This window comes from Pieris brassicae, chromosome 5 (genome assembly GCF_905147105.1).
Source record: "Pieris brassicae chromosome 5, ilPieBrab1.1, whole genome shotgun sequence".
Lineage (NCBI taxonomy): Eukaryota > Metazoa > Arthropoda > Insecta > Lepidoptera > Pieridae > Pieris > Pieris brassicae.
Genome location: NC_059669.1, coordinates 6120567 through 6137148, shown reverse-complemented (window position 1 = coordinate 6137148; position 16582 = coordinate 6120567).

Here is a 16582-nt window from a genome sequence, read left to right as displayed (position 1 = left end):
AGAGCACCAAGCCTAACACCAGGTGGTGGTAGCCCAGCTCGCACAGCTTCATCCAGCGCAAAAAGCATAGTTTCCAACGCCTGCACACCTCCCTGAGCCATTAGAGGACCACAACGTGCCACGCTCGTCAAGCCTTCGGAGCCTGTTGCTCGACCGTGGACCTTTAAACAAATAAACAGGTTTTATATGGTTCTGGAAAAATAAAATGTCTACGTATATCTTTAATACTATTTAAAGTTTTGGGAATTAACAAAATTCTGATTCTCATTACGCTGTTGCGTTTCACCAACTTAATATTATTATTTTCCTGTTTTTAAAAAATATTCAATAATTAAGCAATAAAGAATATTTAGTCATTGATACAATTGCACTGAAACATTCTTGGAAAGCCTCCTGTAGCCTCGCTCTTATAGAAAGAGAATAGCTCCTTTGCCTAGTTAGCAGATTAAATATTAAACCAATAAGGACTAGTAGTAACTAGTATAAAATTATATGAAAGCGCAAACTACACAAAGGAGTGGGTGGAGATTATATATTTAAATTGTTAAAGTATCAGTAAAGAAACTATTAAATCCCAGCGGATTTATTATGATTGTAAAAATTGCACGTCAATATATACCTATATCAACCATTATAAAGGTCAATATAATAGTAAATTTCTCACAAAAGCTCTAAATCGGATTTTAACTTCATGTGTACAGAATGTAGGATAAGTTTAACTTTGTTGGCGACACATTTAATTACACACATACGCTGTTATTAGATTGCGAAAAGCGAAGGCAATTATTGTTATGCGTTATTACAATTCCGAATAAGTACAAAGTTACTATACATAGAAAATAAATTATTAAAATTTCCATTTGTCATACAAATTAAGAATTTTAATCCTCTTCGATTCAAAACTAGAGGTTGGTTCTTGGTTGAGCTTTTATAAATATGCGTAATGTAAATAGCATCTCTGTCTCGGCGAGTCTGATTTTTCTAATGTTTATTTTATTTGGTTCACTTATAATGAAATCATTAGGGTCAGCCAGTCGAACTAATAAGCAAAAAACAGTTATGAGCGGTTTTCGTAAGCTTTTCGTAAGCTAAGTCTTAATTAGCTATATAAATTAATTTAATATTATCGCAAATTTAGATAGAATTTAATAATTTTATATATTCAAATCTATGTGTCGTCATAACAGGTCTTATTATAAAAACCGAATATTTATATTACTGCAGACTTTTCAAAAGAATGTAACCATGTTAAAAGACGTCTGGGTAAAATATTTGTATGAACAATGTTATTTATGCGATGTAGAAATGATATACCAATTTTATACACAAATACTTGATTAAATCTATCATTTGTCATTAATTTTAGAACATTAGAATTGTAATTAATTGTAGTGCTCTAGTCTGATTACCGCACTGTGAAATTGGTCAAAGAGTCGGTAATACAACGACAGGAACTGTCAATACCCGAACTAAGATAAATGGGGATCCTCTGTCGAATTTCATTCAGGGCTTGCATTGAATGGCTCTATTACGAGAATAGTTACCACCCATTATTAGATTGACAATAACAGCCGAATTCAAAGACGTGCATTATATTATCTCTAATAGTAGATTATTATTAATAATGAGCCAACACTGCTAATAGCCGCAAATGTTAATCTAATTAGTTAAGACCGATTTAAGTTTAAGAAAGAATTGCATAGCATATAAATTTATTTTTTATATTACGCAAAATTAAACGTGTTTTATAATATTGACAACGTGGGCCGTAAAATACGGTACAAGTAAAATACTTGTACACATAATAAATAGGATATTGTCGGATAAGTCTCGCGTATTCTTCTACTAATCTACTATTATTGTACAAAATATGAAAATAATATTACGGACTTCTATGCCAGATGTTTTTTGAAACATCAATAATAAAATATCATATTTTCTAGTAATAACTAATATATTACGCATACGATTAGTAAAACATCGTTCATAGCATTGTACTCGAGCGTCCATAGTTAAAATACTACGAAAGGGCTATTGAAAGTTAGTTGTAATTAAACACTAAATATATTCTTTTATTGTGTCACAACGTTCTATTATGTCTTTTAATAAAGTCCTGGTCTGTGCTAGCGCAATAGTAATTTAATATCATATCAAACATCAAAAATATATGGAATATTTATATTTATTTTGAGTTTGTTGGTTTCGGTATTAGCCTAGTACACAACATCATATTCTCAATCATAAAAAAACACAATATCTAATTCTGTCTTCATCAATTTACTTACATTATTGAAACTTTCTTTTTAGGCATATGACATTTAAGCTATTAAGTAGCTGTAAAAAAACAGTGGCGCTTTTTCGGTCTGGACCTTAGATTTTTTGTTTTATCGAATTGACAAGAAGTAGATCAGCCTTCTGTACCTGACGCACGCCGTCGACTCTTTGGGTCTAAGGTATGCCGGTTTCCTCACGACGTTTTCCTTCACCGTACGAGTGTTAAAAACGCACATAGACAGATTGTTCCTTGGTTTAACCCTACGACCTTAGAAGTAAGAGTAGGCCGTAGCCGCTAGGCTAATACTCCTTACTTTACCTTATAGATATAATATATATATATATATATTGTGTCCTTACATATGAAATTGGCGTTTTGTCGTACTGGCCACTTTGACCTCAAATACCTCCTCTTTGGTTAGGAATTTCAAATTCAAATTTGTACAGCTATTTACTCATGTATTTGTGCTTCGATGACCGTCATTCATTTGTTTTTTTTTCTCTTTGTGTCACTCATTTTACAAAATGGAAAACTTAAAGTATCGCATTATTTACGAGTACGAGTTCCGCCGTGACACTAGTGCTGCGGAAACAACTCGAAGGGTGAATGATGTGTATGGCGGTCATGTTGCAAAAGAGAACACAGTTCGTTTTTGGTTCCAACGTTTTCGTTCTGGAAATTTCAACCTGCAGAACAAGCCCCGTGGACGGCCTGAGACCCAAGTTGATAATGAAGTATTGAAGGCTACTGTGGAAGCGGATCCATCGCAAACCACGTCCGAGTTAGCTGCAGGCTGTGGTGTTAGTGATAAAACTGTTTTAATTCACTTGAAGCAAATTGGGAAGATTAAAAAGCTTGAAACCTTTCAATTACCTCACGAAGGGTACGGGCACGACGGGTACCTCACGAATTGACTAAAGCAAACCGGCAAACGCGCGTCGACTGCTGCGTTACATTACTGAACCGGCACAATAATGAAGGTATTTTAAACCGAATCATTACCTGTGATGAAAAATGGATTCTTTGCGATAACCGGAAGTGCTCAGCGCAATGGTTGGATCCTAGCCAGCCAGCCAAATCCTGCCCCAAGCGAAAATTAACCCCAAAAAAGTTACTTGTAAGCGTTTGGTGGACTAGTGCCGGTATTGTTCGTTGCAGTTTTCTCAAATCTGGCCAGACTATTACGGCTGATGTCTATTGTCAGCAACTGCAAACCATGATGGAAAAGCTAACGGCTAAACAACCTAGGCTGGTCAATTGCTCCACGCCACTGCTACTTCACGACAACGCTAGACCACACACTCCAGAACAGACGGCTACCAAATTAGAAGAGCTTCAATTGGAATGTCTAAGACATCCTCCGTACTCCCCGGACCTTGCTCCAACAGATTACCATTTTTTTTGAAATTTGGACAACTTCTTGCAAGGGAAAAAATTTAACTCTGATGGGGCAGTCCAAATCGCCTTCACAGATTTTATTGATTCCGGTCCGACTGTTTTTTTTAGTAAAGGGATCAATGAACTACCTATGAGATGACAAAGAAAATAATGGTTCATACTTTGATTAATTAAATATATTATATTTAAAAAAAAACGACTTTTTGTTCCTCCCATACAAAACGCCAATTTCATATGTAAGGACCTAATATTATAATAGTAATAATATGCTAAAAAGAATTCATTTTCTAGTTTATAAAACTTAAGAAACGCCTCTAAAATGAGTGAGGTCAACTTATGTTGCCAGGTCACTGGTTTCTGAAGGGTTGTGAGTTTGCTTGTGTGTAATTATATATGTACATCGTAATTTAAACACCAAAGTAATTAATTTATTACTAATGACGTGCAAAACATTGTCTTTTATAAATTGTGCTTGTTTGAAGCACCGAAAGCACTCAAAATGCAGACATTTCGCGTCTACGTTTGTTTAATTTTTAAGACAAATAAGTAAGCCGAGATTCAAGAATAGTGATATATATATACTTCGCGAATAATTAAGCAAATATAATAACCGCAAATATATGATGGGACAATAATTTTTTAAAGGACCACCTAGGTCAAACAATACGCCTGTCATCTTCGAAGACACTCTCTTCAGCTAGCATCGGGATACTGGGCGTTGACATATCGAATGACGTTCAGTTTCGCGGTCATTTATATGGAAAGGCTAAGCTAGCCTCTAAGAAACTTGGTGTACTCAGCGAGGCGAAACGGTACTTCACCCCAGGCCACCGCTTACAACTATACAAAGCGCAAATTCGGCCCCACAAGGAGTACTATTCTCATCTATGGGCGGGAGCTCCCCAGTACTCCAGCTCCATCCGCTTGACCGTATTTAACGAAGAGCGATTCGAAACGTCGAACCGAGCGGCTTGATCGCTTGCCGTTGCGTAGAGATGTGGGATCTCTCTGCATTTTTACCGCATTTTTAGGACCTGCAGCTGAGTTTCATCATCGGACGTCAAGGCAGAATATAAAATACCGTATCACCTTGACGTCCGTTGTTCCAAAACTGAGCGATTCTTAAGGCAATTTCCGCCGCGCACCATCACTATGTGCTGCCCTCTGAAGTATTTTCGAACCAATTCGACTTCAAGAAAAGAGCGTACCAATTCTTAAAAGGCCGGCAGCGCACTTGCGAACCTTTTGGCATTTCTAGTGTCTTTGGACAGCGGTATCACAGTAATATTACTAAAAGGTAACGTTAGGCAAAACTTATTTATCAGTGATTTGTATTTTGAAAAATAAGTTTCTAAACAAACTATAAATTATCATTGCTTTAGGTCATCATTATGCCGTAGCTGATGACTCAATTCTAAATTTTAGCTTGACGACTAAGTTCTTGTTTGTCATGGCAACGAATCTTGCGTGCAATTTTCTTTTATAGACCATAAAAGCTCTAAAAAACAACGCCCTATAAAAACAGAATAAAAAGATATCGGTCCCGGAAGATAAAATCTGTGGATGTAAATAAACCTAATATTTTTAAAGTAAATGTGTCGTATTATCATATCAATAATGTTATGGTAAGGCCATTTTATCATAACCATCCCCATGCTGGAGGGCATCTAGTCAGTTTGTTTAGGATTGAGATTTAAACGTTATTTTCCAGTTCAGCAGAAACGTATGCTCGTGACATTTTTTATATATAAGATTGCCATCCTTCTAACCCTTATTGTGTAACCTTGAATCAAGCGACTCCGAGTTACATCTAATGTAGTAGCAAAGCATTTAACCACAGAGCCAAACTTGGTCAGTGCTAAAACATGGGATTCCTCGAAACGCCTTGTCTAAAAAAAAATATTACCGTAGTATACGAATAATAAATAATAAATGTCATAACATTAAATATTAATGCTGTTGCCTTTGATGTCATCTTTACGATATTGCGTCTTGCGTCTATGATCTTGTCATATGACCGCTTCCGGTAAATAGGCTTTTACGGATGTTACTTTAATGGAGGTGGCAATTCCTTGTAACTCAATATTAACAATGCAGTTAGTACATCAACGCTCATAGTATTATACTTAGTCTGGCCATAAATACTGTTGCAAATGAAAATTAACAAATGATTACATTTAAATTTAGAATATGTCATTTTTATATCATTGTTCATTAGATTTTCTCAATTTGGCGCCAATACATTTTACAATAAATAAATTTTGCGATATTAAAATGAAGTGTGGTGATAAAGAAAACGAAATCGCTGTGATTGCATTACACAAAGTAGGTATGGAGCCAAAAGCAATTTTTAAAATTCTCCATACGTTTGATATTAGTAAAATGTTTGTGTACTGGGATATTAATAAGTACAACGAGACCTCCTCTGTTTGTGGCAGAAAAATATCTGGCCGTTCACGTAGTGTTCGTACGAAAAAGGTGGTCAAAGCAGTAAGGTTAAGAATTCGAAGAAATCCTGTCCGAAAGCAAAAGATTTTATCTCGGGAGATGAAGATAACACCTAGAAACATGTCGCGTATTTTAAAAGATGACATAGGACTTGTAGCTTATAATATATATACTAGTTATTTCTTAAGTGATATATAAAAATAGGGTAAGATCAAAACAACTACTAAAGCGGTACGCAAAGGGAGGTCACAGAAAAATTTTGTTTACGCTTTAAGAAAGCTTCCCAATTAGTCGACATGAGTGCAACGTGGATAGTGCATCCGACTTCAATGATGGTTTGGTGGGGTATTAACTATGAAGGAGTGCCTGAGTCAAACTTTTATGAAAAAGGTATAAAAACATCGGCACAAGTGTATCAGAATAGCATTCTTGAGAAGGTAGTGAAGCCCACCACCATGTTCAATAACCAAGAATGGTCCTCCCAGCAACACTCGGCGCCGGGTCATAAAGCTCGGTCTACGCAGTCTTGATTGGAAAGGAACGTTTTGGACTTCATCAGAGCTGAAGTCGTCTAGTCCCGATCTTAATCCGCTGGATTATGATTTATTATCAGTTTTAGAGAGTATGGCTTGCTCTAAACGTCATGATAATTTGGAGGCCCGATAAGCAGTGAAGAATTTCCCATGGAAAGAGTGCGTGCTTCTATTGATATCTGGCCACAACATTTAAAGGACTGTATTACAGCCAATGGAGACCGCTTCGAATAAGCTTTTATATTTTAAATTGTTTTATATTTATGTATTAAACTAATACACTATAAAAGTAATTGATGTATATGCAATATATTTTTTTACTTTGTTTCAGTATTTATGGCTCGACTAGATATATAACAATATGAAAGGCGCCACATGTCAGAGGTGGGGTTAATATATTTCTTAACTATCACTAGTGCCACAGGAATCCAGCGTTACTTAGACACAGAAAGCTGAACACCGATCACCAACTTTATAATTGTTCTAGTTATGCGTACACTGCAAAGAATTACCGAATGTTCAACTGTCTTAAACGTTGCTTGACTTATATTAAAGAAATTGATAAAATAACAGTGCATCTGAGTATAAGAGTAAAATATTTTTTTCGCTTTTTAAGCGCCTACTTAACGCTAAGTCTCGGCTAGTCTACTACTTAAGAATGAATTAAAGTTAGTTAAGTTTTATTTTTTTGTAGATGTTGTGATGTACAATATATTAAGAGTCAATAATTAAAGAGGTTCTTGTTTTAGTTCTTTTGAGAATAAAAATTGCTGCCAAATGCATGCTTCATAAAACATTTTACGACTCTTAGCAATTTTGTACTTTGAATATCAATGGATAACTACCTTTACAGGCGCAACGTAAGAACAGTTTTCTGATATTAAAGTTTATATAAATATTGCTAAGTGTGACCTCATTTAAGTTCCATATAAGCGAATTCTCTTTTAAATTTTAACCAACAAAATATATTGTAATTCGAGAGACCGCTTCTCTGCTCTGATGTCTCAACTCTAGAAGACTGCCCTAGAATTATTTTTACGGGAAGTAAAAATTCCCCTTCACTTGATGTTGTTACAAATTATTTAAGATTTGTAAAAATTCGTTAAGTTTTAAGTAAGTAGAAAATATCAAATTTAAGATTTAAGTTGGTGTCTGGTAGATAGAAACGGTGCACCCAGCTTGTCCTTTCCTCGCTTAAGAAATAAGTATCGTATAATACGCGACGAAATGCCAGCATTAAATGTACACTGCCACGGGGACCAAACTGTTTAAATTTGTTTTAATTTTCTATTTATCCATTTTTAATTATTATTATTATAACGATGTAGGTTAAGTTGTAAATACTAATAAATAGGTTATATTTTAATAATAAAAACGTAAATAATACTGTATATAGTAGAAAAGTATTTCTTTGCAGTCCAAACTCACATCTCGAACTTGAGTTAAAACAATACAAAAACTAAGCTAAGGTCTGCCTAGCGGGGATCGACAAGATTTGTGTCACGAGTAAAAATCGCATGATCAGAAGTCTTTAAAACTAGCTAAATTTAGTTAATATATATTGAAGAAGTACTCGTTTAAATTATTTTATTTTAAAAAGTAAAACCTTATTAAATTATTTTAGTGTTACCTCTTTTTATAAGTTTATCTAATTATAAGAGGATTTAATTGAAACTAGAAATACAAAACAAAAGTTCTATAATTTAGGTCAACGTACTGTTACGCTTAAGTTCTTACATTAATTTTATGTCGAGATAGTGCAAAATATATGTGATAATTTTGTATTTATTCTCAAATAAACGCCACTTATATCATAACAAAAATTATGAAAATAAAATAAATGCATAGGGCGAAGGTACATTTATTCCAAAAATATTGGCAAAAAAAATATAGTTAAATTTGTATAGAAATTCCACGAATGGTAACAGTTAATTTGCCTATATTAGACGAAACTAAGTAATATTAACGCTCATTACCAGTAAGTAAGAATAATACCAAAAAGATAATGTCTATTCCTAACAACTACATTATAACCTAAACCTACTAGTACCGTAGTACGTTAAGTGAGATATTTGATTGTTAATAATATCTATATTTTTACGATCGAAGCGGCTACAATTAGTATAAAATAATTTTAACAAGGAATTTATACATTTACTGCATGGTACGTGACAGGTGCTAAGCCAAGTGACCTAAATATAACGCCAAGTTAACATAGCTACTTCCTATATTTCCCGTCAAGTGTTAGCGGCGCTTTACACTACGGTTTAATATTAAGGGAAGGTTGCTTTAATAAAATCTGCTGTTCTTTATTATTAAAATTAGTCGATGAGTTTTGTAGTCTTATGGATTTCTATTTCTAACATTATTTCTGTATCAATTTATCAGTACAACAAGCAACTCAAAAGTGTTTCGAGATATGAGAGAAACGTCTTCTTTAAGCACACAGAAATCCGAAAATAATGCACGTACTTCAAAACAGTTCTCATTTACTAATAATTTTGAGGAGAAACGGTTTTTTGGATCAAAAACCATATATAATAATATATGTAGCTTCAGAATACGAAACAAGGACTTATCTGCGGCACATTGAGCACGCAATATTGTAACAAAATCAAGTTTATTCAGGTTGGCAAGAATACTCACTTGCATAAAATAGAAGGAAATAAATATTTTAGGTTTGACAAAATGAAAGTCCAATATATGCGTCCATAAAAAATACAAATAATGGCACATTAATAAATGTATGTCTAAAGAACGACAGACAAATTATAAGCACAGATAAGGAATGTCAGAGCTTAATTCTAAATCATTTAATTAATAGAAAATCTTTTACGACACCAACGTAATTAATGAGAACACTATGAATTTCGTTTGTATTTCAGCAAAACAAGTCACTGTGCCATTAATGCTTTAACCGGATTAGCAACCTCATTTCATGGGTTAATGACAAATGACATGCGATAAATGCAACATTGTAATGTAACATATATAAGGTAATGATCAGTCTCTATACACTAAAATCTTAATTCTTAGCAATTTTAATAAAACGAAGGTCAATTCTCGAACGGTAATCAGAATTGAATTGCCAAACCTTAACAAATTTTTACTATACGAACTTAATTAAATTTCTTAGTTCCGTTGAATCCTTAATTGCTAAATCCTTAATGCAATTCTAACGTAACCTACCATCATTAATCCACCAAGAACGATATCACCTTCCACGATGGCAGCGTTTTTCATTGGCCATACTGTTTCATTTTCTGTTTTCTTTTTCACTATTAATCTATTTTGAGGATCGTTTTTGTTTTCCACACTTTTAGACTTCCGCGATACTTTCTTCTTCGCTTTTACCTTTTTAACTGATGCTTCAGTAGATGATTTTGTGATCCTTTTTCCAACATGATTAACTTTACCGTTTTCTTTATTTGGTTGTGAAGTGATTACAGATAAAGCTGTGGTCGCTTTAATTAGATCATGTGTTACTATTTCTTTATTTAAAGTATTTATTTCACTGCTTGATTCAGTTGAAGGAATATGATCTGCTTTACTATTAAGTACAGACATACTATTAGGTTTTATTGTATCTGTAAAAGCAAACGCTAACTGCTTTTCAGAAAGCACTTCACTTGAATGCAACGTTGAAGCACTCGGATGTAACATTTCTTTTGCTTTTTGCTTCCTTTTAAATAGCTTGGTTAAATCAAAAGGACCAATGAGAGAATGCGCTTCTCTTTTAATTCTATAGTACTCATTCACTGAGTAATATTCTAAGGTGTCCGAAAAATCTGAGTTTTGATTGATGTTCTCAATAATATTTGATATATTATAGAGAGGACCCATGAATACGTAATGGTGGTCGACGGTGGTCGTAACTACCAATTGGCAGATGACCACCAAAGTCACTGCTCGCATTTTTATCCTTCTAGCATTTCAATTATTTTAACACACACTGCCTCACTTGTTTTATTTTGTTTATCGTCATTGTTCTGTTCATTTCGCAACTCGTAGTTTACAAAACTACACCTCTATTAATTTATAAACACATCATACTTTCGAAGTTTATGAACAATCCAAAACAAATATTATGAATATCCAACTTTCCCTATATACCTTTTGTTATCAGTTTTTAATACAAAAAATATTCTAATTTTGCCATGTAAATAATCAAGCGTAATTCAATGGAGAGTAAAGTTTTCCCGCGCTATTACCCGAACAGTGATGACGTCACATGTCGTTTCGCCACGGCGGAGGGAACTGCCGTGTCGGTGGACGCGCTCCGTCGCTTTCAGTGGGATGGTGTTCAGCGAAAAGGTGAAAATTATTCACTTTTCACTTAAATTTTCATTTTCGTTAAACTCTAAAGCTGCGACTCGTACAAAAATATTTTATCATTGTGTAGAAATATGATAGGTTCTTTAAATGAATTCATATTCAGTATTTAAATGAACACTATCTTTATTTTTAAATGTCTTACTTATAAATATAAAATATATAGATTGTAAATAAAAATTAATTTAACTCTGAAGTTGTTGAGGGAAAAAATGGTATTAAAGGCTGTGTAAAAAATCATAATAGGCGAAACGAAGTTCGTAGGGGTAGCTAGTTTATAATATTAGTACTCAGAATTTCTTGTATACTATCTCTATCTATATGTAAAATAATGGAAAAGATAAAATTATGGAATGGGAGGAGATGTTTACATTTCGATCACTGACCTGATTGCTCGCCATCCCTCCTGGATTTTGCGGTCCACAATTTCCACTCGGAATTCAGGCAGAGTTTCGCTCGTTATATCATTAACACTCACTGCGCTGCCAAGTGATGCTTTTACTTCATTTTCTTACTGAATTTGATATTCTTTGAAAGAAAAACGTATCTTATTTCCTAAAATTTTTCTCTCTCGAAAACCTCATTTTGATGATAAGATTTTCTAATTTGCTCCAAATGCTTGGAAAATCGGTTACATTTAAAAATGGCTTAAATGTTTCTTTTAACACGTTATCTTTCGCGTTACATTTCGTGTATAGGGTTCGGGTTAATTTCGCGCCGCTTTACCCATATAATGGTTTACTTATTTACGTTTTTTTATTATCTATCGTAGACTTTTTGTGTGTAAATCTCACCACCAATGTATAAAAAACCTTTCGTTATTAACCATCCGCTTTGTCTCCAAGCAAATAAATAGTTATGGTTCATACAAATTGGTGTTGTCGCCAGATTGTACAAGAAATAATATATAATTTAACTATGGTGTCTTAAGAAAGTTCCGGACGTTTCGTTTTTACAAAAAAAATATGTAGAGTTTTTGATAGAAAATAAAATGGCTCAATCCTTGATTAATTGTATAAATTGCATGCATGATTTATTGGGTAGCCACAAAGCTAAAATAGTTAATTTATAAACATCTAAAACACTATCACTCAAGGTTTGCAATACTTTACATTTATATTTGTTTGTAATACAAAAATATCCATTGGGGATGTACAAGACCAGACCAGTGGCACAACAACCATTTAGAGACCGTCAGATCACTGACGGACTGACTGAAGATAACTGTTAACAGTAACAGATTACTGTTTCAAGATCTTTTGTTTTGTCTAATAGGCAAACATTCTGTGTGTAACATTCTGTGCCTGACTTACGCCGGCGACCTTTTACGTCTAAGGCATGCACATTGTTTTTATTGTAGTTAAATGCGCACATAGACTAGATGTTCTTTCGTTCGTGTTCGCACCTACGATCTCAGGGATGAGAGTCGCACTCTTAAAACGCGAGATAACGGTAATTGCTCCTAAAATCTCCCCTCGACCGTAGTATAACTTAAACCCATAGGAAGAAAGCCGAGAGAAAATGTAAAGCGCTTGTGCGAGCAAAACAATTTTTTTTCCCTTTAAAATTACATTTTATCTTTATATTCTTCGGAATCGCCATTAATAACACAAAATTAATCTACGTATGTATCGATATTGTATGCGAAACGATAGTCCATCGATCCCTACTAAGGTTATGTCAATTACTAGGTACCGATACAATTTATGACCATACATAATCGAGGTCAATCTTTTGTTAGTCGGAAGAAAGGAAAACAAGGAAATCCTTGAGAATTTCCTCAAAGGATTATTTATATATTTATTGTTATACGAATAAAGCTTTATATACCTAGTAATAACTATATACGGTAATAATTTTTTTATTAATGCAGTTGGTGGTAGTATAGGAGTGCTAAGTATTATGTGTTAGCAACGCATTTACGTAGTTTCGTGACTTAGTAATTCATTCGTGTCAGAAGATTTTCTGGGTTTGATGTACGACGAAATAATAATTGTTTTGCGCAGAAGACTTGTAAAGTGACAAGTGAAATCCATACAGAAACGTATCTGCGCCATTAGGTCGAGACAACAGTACTATTTTTAATCTTTTTCGTTTAAAATACATATGTTTCGGCTTATTGAGGCTCTGTTTTTATTACGCCTTAATGACTCTCGATTTCTTTAGTATCGATATAAAATTTGTCAGAAATGTAATAAACATAAGAAATAATACGTTCGTTACGGATACAGGTTACACCAATATATGTAGCAGCTGATATAAGCTTATTTGACAGTGGCAATCTTTTGTCATTGTAATTTAGATAAATTGAGTCTAATAATTTATCGTGTAAGGTAAAAAGGGATTTAAAAGCGGTTTTCAGAGCTAACCTAAAAGGTTACATTAAATATGGTAAATAATTCATCTTGATATGCCGCCTAAAAGCAAAGTTATCTTATTATACTGAGTGCAGTACCAGTGTGAATAGCGAGAACTAACTTTTATCGTTCTCTTTTATAGAGCTTTAGTGTTGTTTGTAAACAGATAGTTTATATGGTTTTATGTTAATTCCCTGCGTGAAAAGTGTCCAAGGGTCTTTGATAGACGTCCCTCGTCCTCAGACTTAAAGTCGGAATATTTCCTAACTCGTTCCAAAGACAGTCAGAGCAAAGCAAAAAAAGCATAAAACCTTAGGCCGCGTAATTGCAACTATTCGTTAGTAATATCGTAATTAGGTATGTAGGTTACAGATGTCGAATATCGTGTTGGAACTCAGAAATTCAATTTCGCGTGAACATGTAAACAGAGAAGGCGGATTAAACATAGAATCGCTCCGATATTGACAGCTCCTGATAACATCCTCTCTAATAACGGAATTTATATCGGGACAAGACTAGGATAATGATATTATTGAGTATGAATAATGTAACGGCCATTGTTCTAAACAAAGCAAGTAATAAGACTTTATTATATTTTAAAGTTATTTTATTTATATTTTCAATTTTATACATTTTCATGCCGACAGGATTATATGTAGTATTTACTGACGAAAGTTGATTCAAACCTGCACGGCATATAACCACAGAGTCGTATGTGCCTCGTCCTGAAACCTCAAGAAAAAAGACAGCCACGTCCCTATTCTCCTTTTTTACTACGGCCTTCTATTCTATACAATAGTAGTTTCATAGATTTAGTTGGAATTACGGTATCTCCTTCATCACTGGTATCGCACCTATCTCCTTTTTTTCGCACATTATTGACAGTTGCTTATATTTTTGTTTTTAAAAATTTGGTATTATTTTATTTAAATGTCAATAATATAACATGAACAAAAATAAATACTAAATTTAATCATGCATACATTTTTTTTGTTTTGAATATCTAAAATAAACATGAAAAAGTTATGTAAATTGATGTTCAAGTTGAAATGTCTAATTATTTAATTACTCGGTTTCTTTGAGGAATCTAATTACAACTGGCGAAAGCCGGGGGTGAATAAGTTAACGTATTACGTTTAAATAAGTGGTTAAAATGGGAGGCAAGTGATATGTAATATCTATGAACATGTAAAACACACAGTTGAGCGATAAAATTTAGTTTAAATAGAAAAAAAAATGTGATTTTACATATTGAATCATTATCATTGTTATATTTATGATTTGTTTGCATGGTTCAAGATTATTATATGATTGAAGTTTAATCGTTACTTTACCACAAAAACATGTCATTGCATCTTTAGTCTCTAAGAACGAACGATGTAAAATGTTCATGAGCTGGAGGAAAGGTAAAGAATGTAAATGTTATTGGTGTATGTATAAGTCACTACCTTAAGTACTGGCAGAACAGAAGAAAAGTTGACAGCTTTTCAAACATGATTTATATATGATTCACGTTGACCACTATTGTTAGTAAATTAGGTAGTTACTGGAAGTTTATGAACTATAATACTCCTAACTTATGAACCCTAGATAATTACTGTAAAAGTTGAGGGAGATCCCTAAATGAAAATAACAGTTAAATTATAATTAACCTACATTCGTGGGGTTATATTTTAAGCGTCATTCAATAATGACATACTCTGCGAGATCCTTTTGAATCTATAATAAAATCCAGATATACATATATACACAAATATAGGTACACATAAAAATACATTAATTACCAATTGGACTTAGGGTCCTTCAAGAAAAGAGCGTACCATTTCTTACAATGCTGGCAGGGCGCTTGCGAGCGAGTAGGAGTACGAGTTCGTACGAGTGTCCATGGGCGGCGGTATCCCTTAACATCAGGTGAGCCTCCTGCCCGTTTGCCTCCTCTAACATAAAAAAAATATATAATGTACGTATACATATATTAAGCCGTGGTTTAATATGTAGACCGGAGGTCCGAGGTTTACTTTTAAAAGTCAATTAATACTGTCATTATGCGCTGCTGGATCCTTTTGGATTTACAATAAAATGCAGATATACACATATGTATAAAGGCAGAGATGAATATTCATTGTTGCCGTTGTTTAATATGTTTGCCGGAGGTCCGACGTTCAAAGACAAAAACTCACCTTATATTATTAATTTTAAGTCTTCAGTATTTTATGTCTAAAGTTTCAGTACAACTGAAATTAACTAATGCAAACGTCTGTATATATTGTCTGTAAAAATAAATGTTTATCTCTTTTATTCATAATTTTTATGACCCGGGGGCCTACCATGAGGTCTTTTGCGAGCCTATTGACAACCTACATCTAAAATGCATCGCTTATTCATAACAAGACGTCGAAAAAATCAGCCTATTTTTGCTACGTGACCTTAGCGGTAATCAGATTTCGTTCATTCATTTTGTATGTATGTTCATTGTCTGTTTCGCCTTCAAACTATGACAGAAAAAGCTATTCTAAAAAGGTAACTTTTTGTATTGATATATCTAAATAATAGTGTAAAACGTATAATATTCAATATTTTAATTTATAATTAGTTCATAAAGTAATATGTACTATGTATTTTATAGTAACTTTATAATTTTTTTATTTCGGATATTGATATGAATTTTGAAGAGTTTTATATTGTGTTAATTTTGAGTTTAGGAAGTATAATTATGAAGAATTGATCAAATAAACGGAATACCAATATTTTTTAAAAAATATTCAATTAATTAATATTAATCATAACAATCAAATGTATAGTAGTTACAATTTTTTTTAACTTCTATTAAAAAGTTACCATTTAAAAAGTTTATACTCTGTGGCAGTGCACTTTTAAGGCTGGCAGCATTTCCTCGTTGCGATACTTATTTGTTAAGCAAGGAAAGCACCAGCCCTTAGGTCACCGATACTATCAACCAGACGCCAAATTAATTATTTAATTAGGGCCTGTGCATTTAAACCCCACAGCCCAATATATTGTTTTCCGCCAGCTCTGCGGCCACCCCAGCTTTCAAGGGCTGGCCATCGTCTCTTGCGATGCCTGTGGCTCCAAAATGGGTGGAACAAGGTGGAGGCAAGGTAGCAGCGCATAATGTCGTTGAGCGCGGCGTGGCGGGAAAAACGACTTGCATTCTTTTGTCAATGGAGGCCATGGTGTCCAAGTCTACTTACTTCAAAGACACAGGGACACTTGTGGGG